Source organism: Amphiprion ocellaris, chromosome 5, assembly GCF_022539595.1.
Source record: "Amphiprion ocellaris isolate individual 3 ecotype Okinawa chromosome 5, ASM2253959v1, whole genome shotgun sequence".
NCBI lineage: Eukaryota > Metazoa > Chordata > Actinopteri > Pomacentridae > Amphiprion > Amphiprion ocellaris.
This window is the reverse complement of record NC_072770.1, coordinates 10,438,141-10,451,354: the sequence shown is the minus strand read 5'-3', so window position 1 is coordinate 10,451,354 and position 13,214 is coordinate 10,438,141. Positions and strand designations below refer to the sequence as shown.

Here is a 13,214-nt window from a genome sequence, read left to right as displayed (position 1 = left end):
AATGCGATAATATTTGCAATAGTGGTATCACTGTTAGAATGGAAGCTGTCCAACCTCTGACGTAAAAAAATAAAATAAAATAAAATAAAATAAAATAAAAAAATTAAGGCAACAGTCAGTCAACCTAACAATGAAAAACTGAAAGTCCAAACAGTGGTCTGCTACTGCAGTGTGGTTAGGTTTTGAGATGTTCTGTTATTGTCCTCTGGGATTTCAACAATGTGTCACTGATCTGAATTCAGTGGAGTTCAACACAGTGGAGGTGAAGGGAATCTAGTTTCTTTGGTTTAAAAATATCACATATTAAACAATTCAGCTGCGACTGCTGCTCTGTATAGTCCACATCCCCAGAACACAACGTCTCAGCATTATTTTTGAAAAAAATATTTTCAAAGAATCATTATTATTATTATTTTCTCTGTGACCCCAACCTCACCGGACAAGGGCTCCCAATAATATCATTTATTTCTGTGCATGACTGACCTCCCTGTTGTCAATAATCTATTAAAGACACATCAATGAGCGACGTCAATACACCATCATGTTCTTTCATTATCGCAAATGTGAGCACTCCAGTTGAATTTGGTTCAGTTGCACATAGACCATCAAACTTTGAGTACCATATTTGTTTAGAGTTAGTCCAGCAGACGCATTATCTATCACAATGGGGTTTCAGTGTTCATCCTTCATTGTCGGACCTTCAACTCTACATTACTTTAGCATCGCAGAGAATTGCAAATAAATACTCAGAGTGCACATGTTTAAACTAGTGGTGGGACGCGATAAAAAAAAAATCTAATTAATGACAGGCTTTGTAATTAATTAATCGCAATAATTGCATTTTTTTTGTCAAATCGCAATATTTGACACAGTAAGTAATTACTTTCAATTCAAATATATTTTGGTTGACAGTTGAATCCATGAATAGACATATACGTGTTTATAATTTAAAATTTATAAAATTAATACAATTTTAAAATGGGACATATAGAAAAAATGTGATTTGGATGATTTAAATCCTGGATTTAGTTTGTTTTTTTTCCATTGTATGGCACATAACAAAAGCACAAGTAGTTCAAGGACCTTCAAAAAGTTGAAAATCCAGATTCATTCTGTTTTCATAGTTTCTGGGTCTGATAAATGGTATAATTTTGATGGTTCTTATTTTTAGGAATATACATTTTTATTTATAAACAAAAATGATTTTTCATAAACTAAAAGTTTATAATTAAGTTATTAAAAGACAGACATTTTTGTGGTTTAACTTATTACTCTGCCAAGGCTCCGCCTCTTTTGTGGTGTAATAACTTTAACCACAAAATTATTTGTTTCATTTCTATTTATCTGCATTTTTCATCTGTCTGCTACATTCACAGATTACTGCAAACTCAAAATGCAGTTATAGCAATTATATTTAACATTTTAAGATTTTTTGTAAACTAAAGCGCTTTCAGTGTCTTCTAAAGTGGTCTATTCTGGGATGGCTACACTGTTAGTCGTTAGCAAGACTGTCGTAGCTAACTTTAGCTTTGGTGCTAACAGCAACATGTTTTGCGTTGAGGTGATAATGTCAGCTTCAAGTGCTGCAGTGATCAGAAAACTCTTTGTTGCACAATTTGCACACAACCATGTTTTATCCAAGCTGCCATCAGGAAGATTTTTAAAAGAAAACTTTCCTCCCAACAAGCACAATGAGTCTCGTCTTCCTTCACTGTTCACCAAACCTCCTTGTGCACTAACGCCTCCTATGTGTCTTCTTCAGGGCATAGACCATATGCTGCAGACAGACTTTAGGTTCATTACCGCCACCTACTGGGCTGGAGTGTTCATCAGTGTTACCGGTGTGCCACAAATTATGGAAGTGAGAAAGGTGCGATTAAGTGCATTAATTTATTTAACGCGTTATTTGTGCTGTAATTAATTAAACGAAATTAACGCGTTAAAGACCCAGCCCTAGTTTAAACATATTATAGGAAAGGAGTTTTACAAAATGCCTAAATGTTTCACAGGTGAGTCCCTTAATTGCAATTGAAGTGACTATTGGTGCCGCGAATTTTCAAACAACACCAAAAACTCTGTGAAACGAAGCTATCTTAGTTTCCTCCTCTGTTTGCTTCCAGAGGTTAGTAATTTTGAGGCCTGAAATAGCGACTGCCGACTCATGCTTCCTCTGCTCTGCACCACTATCCTCCCTTCCACATATGAGCGGTCGACAATCATCCACATCCTCCCAAGGCCTACAATAAGCAGGCGGCAACATCAATTAGCCCCCTTTTAGTGCAGAAGCCGTCGGGGACACTAACAATGGCCAGTGCTGAGAGATTAGTGCTTTCACAGCTTAGCTTTCTCAGTCAATCCTATTGGGAAGATACTAACTCAATGCTAAAAGGCAACCGGCCCCAGATGGCTGATCATATGAGGGTGATGCAAGCCCCATTACAGTAATCCACATACTGAGACTATTGTGGTCAGGCAGTGAAGGGCAAGCCATTTGAGAGAGAGAGTCTGGAAAAGGAAAAAAAAAAAAAACACAGAAGAAAAGTTGGGAGCAGGATTGAAGAAGAAGGAGTGAAATAAAAACATGACTAAGCTACAGGAAAAGAAAAAGGGATGGGTTGAGAAAATGAAACTTAAAGAAACTTGGACACCGGGAAGATGGAATAAAGCGAAAGAGACAGGAGAGAGGATAGGACAAGGCTCATTGGGCAAATACTGAGACATGCCACAGAGGACATCGAGAAAGAGGAATGAACAGAAAGGAGGTAGAAATGAGATGAGAAAGTGAAGAATAAAAAAAAAATAAAGCACAACAAACAGCAAAAAGAGGGTGAGAAAGTTTTCATGGAAAGAGGAGAGCAAAACAAGGCTCATTACACAGTGAAAGATGAAGAAATGAAGATCAAAGTAAGTAGAGGAAGTGAAGGAGCAAGTATTCCATAAAAAAATATGTTAAATTGATATAATTTATGTTTATACAAGCAAATTTGCTTCAAAAATGATTTATTTGTGAGGCCTCTTGACACTCCAACATGTTTGCCAAAAGTGTGAGATTTTTCAAACTCAATTTATTCTTTCCTGAAAATCTTTTCGCTCACAGTTTTGCATCTCAACTCCTCTTAGCTCTGTTGCACCTGTTATGGTGGGAAAACGTAAAATCTTTCTACTTAGTGCAAAGAGTTTCACAGCAGCATCCATCGTCAGTCTGACCAGAAGTCTAATTACTTTCTGAGTCACTGAAAACACCTGTGTGGATGTGCAAGGCATATGAACACACAAAGCTGTCGTCTTTAGGCTGCACAAATATCAAATTGGAATATGTTTATTTTCTTATAGGATACACTTCCATTCAAAAGTTTGGGGTCACTCAGACAATTTCATGTTTTCCATGAAAACTCACACTTTTATTCATGTGCTAACATAATTGCACAAGGGTTTTCTAATCATCAATGAGCCTTTCAACACCATTAACTAACACAATGTAGCATTAGAACACAGGAGTGATGGTTGCTGGAAATCTTCCTCTGTACCCCTATGGAGATATTCTATTAAAATCAGCCGTTTCCAGCTAGAATAGTCATTTACCACATTAACAATGTCTAGACTGTATTTCTGATTAATTTAATGTTATCTTTGTTGGAAAAAACATATTTTCTCTCAAAAATAAGGATATTTCTAGGTGACTCCAAACTTTGAACAGTTGTGTATGTAGGATCAATCAGCTGTAACTAACCTTAGAACAACAAAAGAGCAGATTTTAAGGCATTTACAATCCTCAGACTGGAGACAGTGTCCACATTTTATCAACAGACGTCCCACAGAACAAATACAATCTTTATAGGGCACCACACCTTAAAGGACAACAAAAATTTGAATTGGAAGAACCAAATGGCCACCAAAAACACAATGACCAAAGGCCCATCTTTACTTGGTTCTCGGTCCAAACTGGAAATAGATCTTTGTGCATCATAAGTGGTGTATAGATAATGGAAAGATGTATGGTCACTCTCTCAGGTCTCTCTCTCTCATATCTCTCCCTCACTCATCCCATGTCATCTCTCTCCTTGTCTTGCACCTCTGGCTCTCTGTCTTTCTGCCTGTCTTCCTCTCTCCTGTGTCTCTCTGCTCTCTGAATCTTCCACCTGCCTGCAGTCTGATTGCAGCAATGAGAATCAGCTGCTGTAATTAGCTTACACTAGTCACTTGTTAGCAATTCCACCTCCCTTTATTTAAGCCAGCTCTGTCATTCATTCCATGCTGGACCATAGACTCTCATATCCTGCATCAACTCATGACCACCACAGCTTCTTGGACAAAACTCTGCCCTTGTGCCTCTGCCAGTTTCTGCTTGGATTTCCCATCTGGACTCACCTTCCCCCATTTGGATTCCCACCTCTGTTCCTGTTCTGTCTCCAACCTGTGGATATTTTGTTTTGTGTTCTACCATCTCCAGAGTTCCCTGAGTCTGCTACCTAGCCCTTCCATTTAGTTTCTTCCCATTGTCAGTACCCTGTTTTGATGGATTAGTTTAGGTTATTCATTTATGGTTTTCTTAGATTTCCCCTCAGTCGTTAGAGTCTTTGTTGAATTTTGTAGTCTTGTCTGTTTTCCCAGTTAGATTTTGCTTGTCAACTTCAGCCTTCCTCCCTGCCTGTTCCTAGTTCCTCCTTAGCTTGTATCTCTAGGCTTTTGTTTATTCTAAATAAAGTCCATTTTCTGTTAAAACAAGTTTGTCAGCTTCTGTGCCTGCATCTGGGTTCTCTGACCCCTCCTGTAACATCACCATTATTTCCAACTGCTACTACCCCTTTAAAAGAAATAAAACAATAAAAATCATGAGCATTTCCTCCTATCTCACCTGACTGCTAAAGCTTCTTGCTGCTGGGAGATAAGAACTGGTGACATCTGGTCTGAGGAGGAACACATCTGGTTGTTCTCTCAAGGTCAACACAAAGGGCTGCCACTGACAAGGACCATGACTACATGAGGGAAACGAAAGAGAGAAGTGTTCAAAAGGCATTCATTTAACAGCAGGTTCAACAGCAGTGAACCTGCTTAAAAGTTTCAAGCCTCTTTAAGTCATAAGTGTGCTGTGATGCACCTGTAAACAAACCCAGCAGTTTTAAAATGCAGTGTTCAAACATGAATTAAGGAAAAAAATGTGAAAATATTAAACAACTTGTTTGTAGAGTGAAGCAGACATGGTTCACCTGAGGATGAGAATATGAAATGTATTTTCTGCAAGATCACTTAAATGTCAGATTATTCAAAACTGTATCACCTTGCAGTAATCAGATTAATTCTAAGTGGAACAGTGGGATTCAAGATTCAAGACCTTTATTTGTCACAAACACAATTATACACAGTATAAAAATGAAATGCATTGAGCACCTGTTTTAGACTGAAACAATAAGAAAGAATAAAAGCACTCAGAGAGCGCAGTACTCTTGCAAAGGCTGCTCAGCAGCATCACTGCCAAAATCTAATCAGCTGGTTCTTGTGTCATTTTTGACCTTTCCTGAAAATTTCATCCAAATCCGTTAATCCAATTTTGAGTAATGTTGCTAACAGACAGATCAATGGCGATCGTCACATGTCCCTCATCCTCTCTGTGTTTGCCTTGAGGCAGCAGTAACGCCGCCCTGATGGCAGCAGAGAGAACAGTCTGTGGTTGGGGTGAGTGGGCTCACTTGAAATCTTCCTGGCCTAGAACCTGAATCATTTCTTAGAAATGTTCTACAGGTTGGGGAGGGTGGTTCTGATGGTGCGCTCAGCTGAGTGGACCACCCTCCTCATAACCAAGACGCTGTGCTAACCCTCCCAGACAAAATGCTCTCAATGGTGCCGGTGTAAAAGTTCCTGAGCAACTTGAGAGGGAGTTTAAAGTCCCTCAGGCATCTGTTGATGTGGCAAGGCCATGTTAACACCCAGACTTTAAGCTCTCCACTCTCTCCACCCCTGCCCCGCTGATCCTGAGTGGGTGGTAGCCCTCTGCTGCTTCTTGCTGTAGTCCACAATCAGCTCCTTGGTCTTGCTGAGGTTCAGGAGGAGGCTGTTGTCTCTGCACCAGTCCTCCAGGTGAGTGATCTCCATCAAATAGTCCTCCTCGTTGTAGATATACTATTTTAAAAATACAGGCCCCCACAGTAGAAATCAATGTAACAAAAAGACATTACTGAGATTTTTTTTTTTTTTTTCAGATTTCATATGTGCACCTTGGTTTTTGATGACAGAATCAGTCCTCCATGTTCTTTTTTCACCTGCTACTCCCTTTTTAAAATGCCCTAAAAGTGCTCTAATGGATTCAAGTCAGGTGACATAGTTGTCAGATCCAGGTCATATGTTTCACTCTTTTCCTTGTGTTGATTTTGTCAGAGTGCTTTGGGTCATTACCATAATGAAATGTTTCTCTTCTGCCAACTTTCTGACTCATCTTGTCAGCCAGTGTTTAAGTTTACACACAGATATTCTTGGTGCTGTTTATAAATACCATCCGATCCAACAGCTTTTGCAGTCAAGCAGCCTGATATTATCACATTCCCACCTCCGTGCTTCACTGTCAGGACAGTCCTGGTCAGGTTCACACCAAACCTGGTCGACTAATTCTGAACGTGGTCTAATCCGACAAAATAATAACTTTCAAGGAAAGTGTAATCTTGCAGGTTGGTGCTAAAGAGCAGGCAGGGTTTGTTTCCTGGACACCATCCCAAAACACTGTCTAAACTATCACAGAAACTCTGATTTCCATGTGCGAAGTGTGACGCACCTGACCGTTTGTTTTTCGGAGCTTGGTTGTGCAAATAGTACCCTGCATGTCTGTGGTGTCATTTTAGGAGAACGGCCGATTAATACGGCTCATTTGATACTTCTGATTACTGTTGCAGCTGTGTTTTGACAAATTTTTACATCTTCTTGCATCCTTTTCCATCTTTCTGTAGACCCACAATTCAAATTTTTTTTTAAAATTTCTCTGGAAATTCATTTACATGTAGGGCCATGATGCAGATAGGTTTAACTTATTGGTCCAAAATGGAGAAAATACTGATGTTTGCATGTCATTTTTGATTTTGTTTGGATTGCAAGTTTTCTAACTCGTGTGTCACAGATGTATTCAATTTTTGTTGCCCTGGCCTGTATTTTCAATAAAGTTTTTTTAAGTATTTGTTTTTGAGTATTCACACGTGGAAATATTCCACCGTTTAGCTCAGAAATAATGCAGTTATTCAGAGGCAGTGTAATTTAAAACCATTTGACATTTAGTTGTACTCCTGCTGTGTATCTCTATAGAAAGTGTGCCTCAGCTGCAGTCTGTGGGAAAGACTGAGGGTGTGCATATCAGATAAATGGCTTTTTCACTTCATTCAGGGTGAACACAGCCACTCAACATAGTGTGACTAACGCTGAATGGAGGGATGATGGGAGAGAAGAGAGAAAAGGCAGGGCTCCTCTTGTCACAATGAAAATGTACGTTCCACCGATAAGACGCAGACAGATATGAACAATCAGCGAGACGAATCGGGGAAAATCTGCCCCCGAGAGCATCTTTCTCTTACCGCACATGCATTTTATCTCTCTCCCTCGTTCTCTAATTCACACAGACACTCACTGTGAAATGAACTGGCCTCTATTTCTGTCAGCCACACAATCTCTTTAATTCTGGTCAATTTTGACATTAAGCTGCTATTTTTCCTCCACAGTAATTCTCAGTTACAGTAAGTGTCACTAACGTGTTGTTCACAATAGCAACAAAAAGGTAAAGAATTCAAATTACAATGCAAGAAATGATGTTTCATTTTAAGGCTGCAAACATTAACTCACAGTTTTAACCATATTTCTCTCATCTGCATAAATGTATACAAAACAGACAAATGAGAAAGCAAATTAAACTCACCCATATGTTCTGCCTCTTTCTAATCAACTTCCTAGTTTTGCTTCACTTCCTGAAAAAGAAAAGAAAAAAAAACAGCTGAAGAGAATCCAAATGCTTGTTGTCATTCAAAGACACAGACCTTGCATTTGGCAGTCAGAAATAAATATGAAATTCCAATTAGTTTGTGCAAAACAGGAAACACGATACTGTAAGAATCGTCTGTGGAAATACATTCAGAGAAATGAGTAGAGAAATCAAAAGCAAACGTGGAACGGAATCAAACGTAAGTAAAACAAGCAGATTATATAATTACAAATATCTGATGTAGGCTTTTCTGTTTTTAGAACTGTTATATTAAGGCGCCTGTAATCAGTGCTACAGTTAAACTGCATTTGAATTAAAGCCTTGCAATCCTGCAGAGGAAAACTTTAGTATTAATAACAATGTTTGCAGCACCCTTCTGTAGAATACTGCAAAATTAGAACTGAATATGACAGAACTCAATAAAATTCTGACAACATGGGAAACTGTCTTTTTTTAATACAGTAGAGTCAGGTAGCTGTATTTTCCATGAATATGAACTCATTCTGTGACATTTGTTCCTGGCTTTTCTCTGGAAACCTTAAAGTCAGAGAAGCAAATGCATCTATTTGTGTGTTTTTCTTGATTGTTCTTATATTAGTTTCCACATGTCCACTTTGATAAATTGGTTGTGATTAAATTCAAATTCAACCCCACCCCCCTACGGTTGTCATTTAAAATAGGTGATTAAAAATGATCAGTAATCATGGATATTAGCCCTATTACATATGTTGCCATACCCTGTAATATAAAGCAAAATTTGCAGTAAAAACAAAGTTAACATTACAATTGGCCTTGCTAGAGGTCTAAATTAGGGCGGACAATGTGAAGAAAGCATTTCATTGTGATTTTTCTGACAGAAAATGCAAATCTGATTTGGAGACCAGTTTTGAAAGTCTGTTCAAAATGTGATTGAGTGTGAACACGAGACCATCAAAAGTAGGACTGTCAAATAAGCAAGACAGCATGAAGCAGTTTAAATTCTGGTCAGACATGCTGCATGACATACAGTATGTCATATTTGCAGAATGCTAATTTTATTGGCATTGGAATGTTGAAATAAATTTATTGTTTGACCTCACTTAACATCATTTCAATGAATGTTACTAACTCAAAGAGGAACATTTCCAGCAACCATCACTCCTGTGTTCTAATGCTACATTGTGTTAGCTAATGGTGATGAAAGGCTAATTGACGATTAGAAAACCCTTGTGCAATTATGTTAGCACATGAATAAAAGTGTGAATTTTCATGGAAAACATGAAATTGTCTGGGTGACCCCAAACTTTTGAACAGTACTGTGTATGTATATATACACTATCTAAGCAATCTCTACTTTCATTCGTTCTTTCAACCTTTATTTAACCTCTGAGTACATTGAGGTGCAAAGACCTTATTTACAGTGTGTCCGAGTAAGACAACAACAGATGTAGGCAAACAAATAACAAGTAATGCAAATATGAAAAGACAAAGTTATGTAAAATAGCGAAAACATTATTTAGAGCATTTAAGTATGAAAACAGCGTCAGAGTCGACTAAAACGAGGGCAGCAGGATGTAAGATAAGACGAAATTAAAAATCTGAATGGCCCAAAGGATGAAAAAAAATTCCAGCTTCAGATTGTCTTACATGTTATTCCATAACCTTCTGTATTCCTGGCATCAGAAACAGGTGAGAGACAATACAGGCAGGCTAAGTTCAGTAATCAAAGCTCTTGTGGTCTGTATATGGTATCTAGTGCAAACAGTCGTAACTACAGGTTTGTGAAAGAGAACATCTGGTGCAAAGGGAACCAAAAACATCTCTAACACAATGAAACAGAGGCATGTTTGTCCAGAGCTAACTCATCTGTGTGGTGAAAATGTAAATAAATCATTCTACTGCTCATTTAGTAATCTGTAAACTTTTACAACTTCTGTTGCTGTTTGCAGTGCAGCTACACAACAAGACAGAAAAAAACATGTTTTTAAACAGAAAAAAAGAAGGATATGGAAGAAAGAGAAACTCACTGATAAAGTTTTTTTTTTTTTATCCGAGAGCTCTGGCTCCCTAAATAATTTACTTCTCAGTGGGTGAGGGGCAGAGAGGGAAAACTAAAAAGAAGGACGGTGTGAAAATGTGAGAAAGACTGCAAAACTGAAAAAGATGAAGTGTGATAAAAGGCAAAAAAAAAAAGCTAAAAAATTTCAAAGAGTGAAAAGAGTTTTTCATCAGCAATTCCTTTGTCATTGAAGCTCAAAAATGATAGAAATTACTTAACCCTTAGATGCATAAATGGGTCAAAAATGACCCGGTGAGGTCGTTTTCTTGTAATATCTTTGTAATGAAAAGTTGTTATCATTTCATTTTCCAGATATTCCTCAAAAAATGTTTTTCATATCATTCCATTTAAATTTTTTTGTTACCTTCTAGTGTTTGTATCACAACCCCAAGCTCTTTATCACTGATGATATCATACAAGAGGTGATGCACAAACTTGGAGGGACGGAGGGCAGCAACAGCTGGAGGAAAAGAGTGGAAAAATGTCAACAAAATTAATGTGGACATTCTTCTACTGCTGTTCTGTGCAATATTCTTCTTTTTCAACCATCAGAATGTTCAAAATATGTTCTAAACTGAAAAGTAAACATATTTCAAACATGAAATCTTTCTTGTGCGGACAAAAATATAATAAAAACAACAATACAACCAAAATGACCCAAAAAAAGGCATAAAAACATATTGATTCTTATATGGGTCATTTTATAACAAATGATAATTTGTTGATGCAAAGATGAGAAATTATTACATTGAAGTTACTAAAAAAGTGAGATGATATAACCAAATGTCATGACCCTATAATGAATCAAACCTCTTCATGGTCCCTGCTTTGTAATATTAGTGATTCCCTTTGTGCAGGTGTTTTTGTGCAGACAGTCACTTGAAACGCATCAAACATAGACTAAAGTCAGCAGAAACAGAAATCAGAATTGAAAAGGACATTTTTATTTCATCGGGCATAAAAGTGGAGAGTGTTAGCTAGTTAGGGACCTTGATCCAGAACGTTTTCAAAGGCCGGAGCTTTGAGAGGAGTTTGACTGACAGAGTAAATCACTGACAATACGACTGAGCCATGTTCATCTTGTCTTTTATCTCCAACTCCTCTTCTATGACTGATTTATTCCCTGTGTTATCTCTGACTCTCTGCCTGCTGTTCCTTTTAATCTCTTTCCTTTCTCATTGCTGCTTTCTCACCTTTCTTTTCCCCCCCAAACCATCATATCCCGCCCTTTTTGATTCCCTTTCCCAGTTTTTTTGTCTCTTTTTTCATAGCACCATCATTTTTGCCTTTTATTTTTTTTTTCTTTTATTTTTAGCACAATGCTGCTTGTTAAGAAGCAAATATCATTTTGCAGCATTTCTAAATACACTATGGAACAGTTTCAATGAGAAAAAAATTAAAATGAAAATAATTTTATTACTTTATCCTCACTTCCAATTCTGCTGGTTCTTACCTTGTGAATATTAATCAAAGTAAATGTTATTGAATTTTATAATAGACGCGTGAACAACAGAGGTGTTTTAGTATTTTGAAACATTGCAATCAGTGGTGGAGTCACACAGTTTGTTAGACAGGTGGGCCACACTGAGCCTCACATTCAGGTGGCACAATGGCTCATCGTTTAGTTTTTTTGTTAAAAAAAGTTGTCATTTTGTTGTGATTTTTTCTTTCTTTTTTTTGGTCACTCACTCATCATTTGCTTATACAGGGAGCTAATATACAGTATAATAGGCATTTTTAAGTAACCATCGGTTGATAAATTGTTGCCTATGTTCTGCTTTTTCAGCTGACAATTTAAAATGCATGTGAAACACTTGCTTGGCTCAGGATCCCCACCTACTTGAGACATGGCTGCAGGTTTTGGTTAGACCTGTAACCAGCTTCACTAATGGCTGTGTAAGATTGCCTCCATCCCTGACTGTAATGTTTAGCTCAAACTATCTAAATGATATCCTCTCAATCAGCTGGATTTCCAATTCTACTTCTTTCAGTCGATCAGAGCTCTCATATTCTACTCTTCCTCCTGTCAGAACTGCACTTTCCTTGGACACTCATTGGCTAGCTTGACTCTGCATTTTCTATAAAAACAAGGGTGGAAACTTTAAACAGTAAAGGTAAAAGAGGTGAATGAACATGTGACAATAAGAAGTGGTTGTACCAAACATGATGTATACTATTTTAGGAGGCAGAACAATCAGAGTCATATCCATTTGGAGTCTTCACCTTACAATATATCTATTGTTCTGAAATAGAACTAAGTAAGCCATTATTTCCATATCACATTGTTTTTTATGTCTTTATTACACCGTAGCCAGAAGACAGTAGTGGAAACCATGATGATAATTTACAAACATGATCCAAATATATATATTTCAAAAGGATAATCTCAGCAGTAAAAATACATTGGAACAGCTACAACTGTCAACTGATTGACTGGTCTTTATATAGGTAGTAACTAGTATTACTGCCCTGCGGTGGTTTCCTTCCACCAACCAGTGAAGCTGGAGTTTACATTCATGTCCGTCCAGACTCGTACCATATATGTAGTGACTCTGTAACATTTTGAAGTGTGTAAGTTCATAGAGAGGAACAAAAAACGGCATCAAATGTATGGTACATGTTCACATGCTCGGTCAATAAAAATTATTCTGATAGAAGAAAAAAGTCATAGACATGACAAGCAATTCCTTAAAAATTAATGTTTCTGCAAGGAAGCTGCAAATTTTAAAATGCGGATGCTTCACACACACATCTTCAACTTGGCAGCACAGAAAATCTGAAAAAGTTTCAAGATTAGCGTCATTGTGTGGCTTGAATGCCACTCATCAGCATAGAAAAGTAAAATGGCCACAGATCTGTGTAGAGCAACTTCTTCTAATAGATGTTTGAAACAATAACAGACATCTATTTTGTTACAAAATACAAAAATACCCTGCCGTGCTGTTAGTGTGCTAAACAAAAACATAAAAAGAAGTCTGATTACAAATGTGAGATCCTCCTTCGGTCGTATGAGACCAGGTAAATTTGTTTTGCTCAGATGAGGTTCAGCATATTTGTCATGAACATGCCCAGGAAGACTGCATAGTCCTCACAGTGAGGCACGGATTCCTGAACACCTGAGGTCTGCTCAAACTGTACACTCTTTTAAATTGGTTCTGAAGCCCATAGTGTTTACTGCAGCTTTCTCTTGGAAGCTCAGTCTATTTTCTTGTCTTTTGATGCACT

At 37.6% G+C, this 13,214-nt stretch overlaps 1 long non-coding RNA gene across 1 annotated transcript; it reads right to left on the bottom strand.

Moving 5' to 3' along the window:
- Positions 1–3,088: 3,088 nt before the first annotated feature.
- On the bottom strand, positions 3,089–10,451 carry LOC129349018 (uncharacterized). The gene is made up of 3 exons (XR_008601812.1): positions 10,354–10,451; positions 7,889–7,937; positions 3,089–4,976 (listed from the first exon to the last, which is right to left on the bottom strand). It is a non-coding gene; the product is annotated as an uncharacterized LOC129349018 (long non-coding RNA).
- Between the last annotated feature and the right edge of the window lie 2,763 nt (positions 10,452–13,214).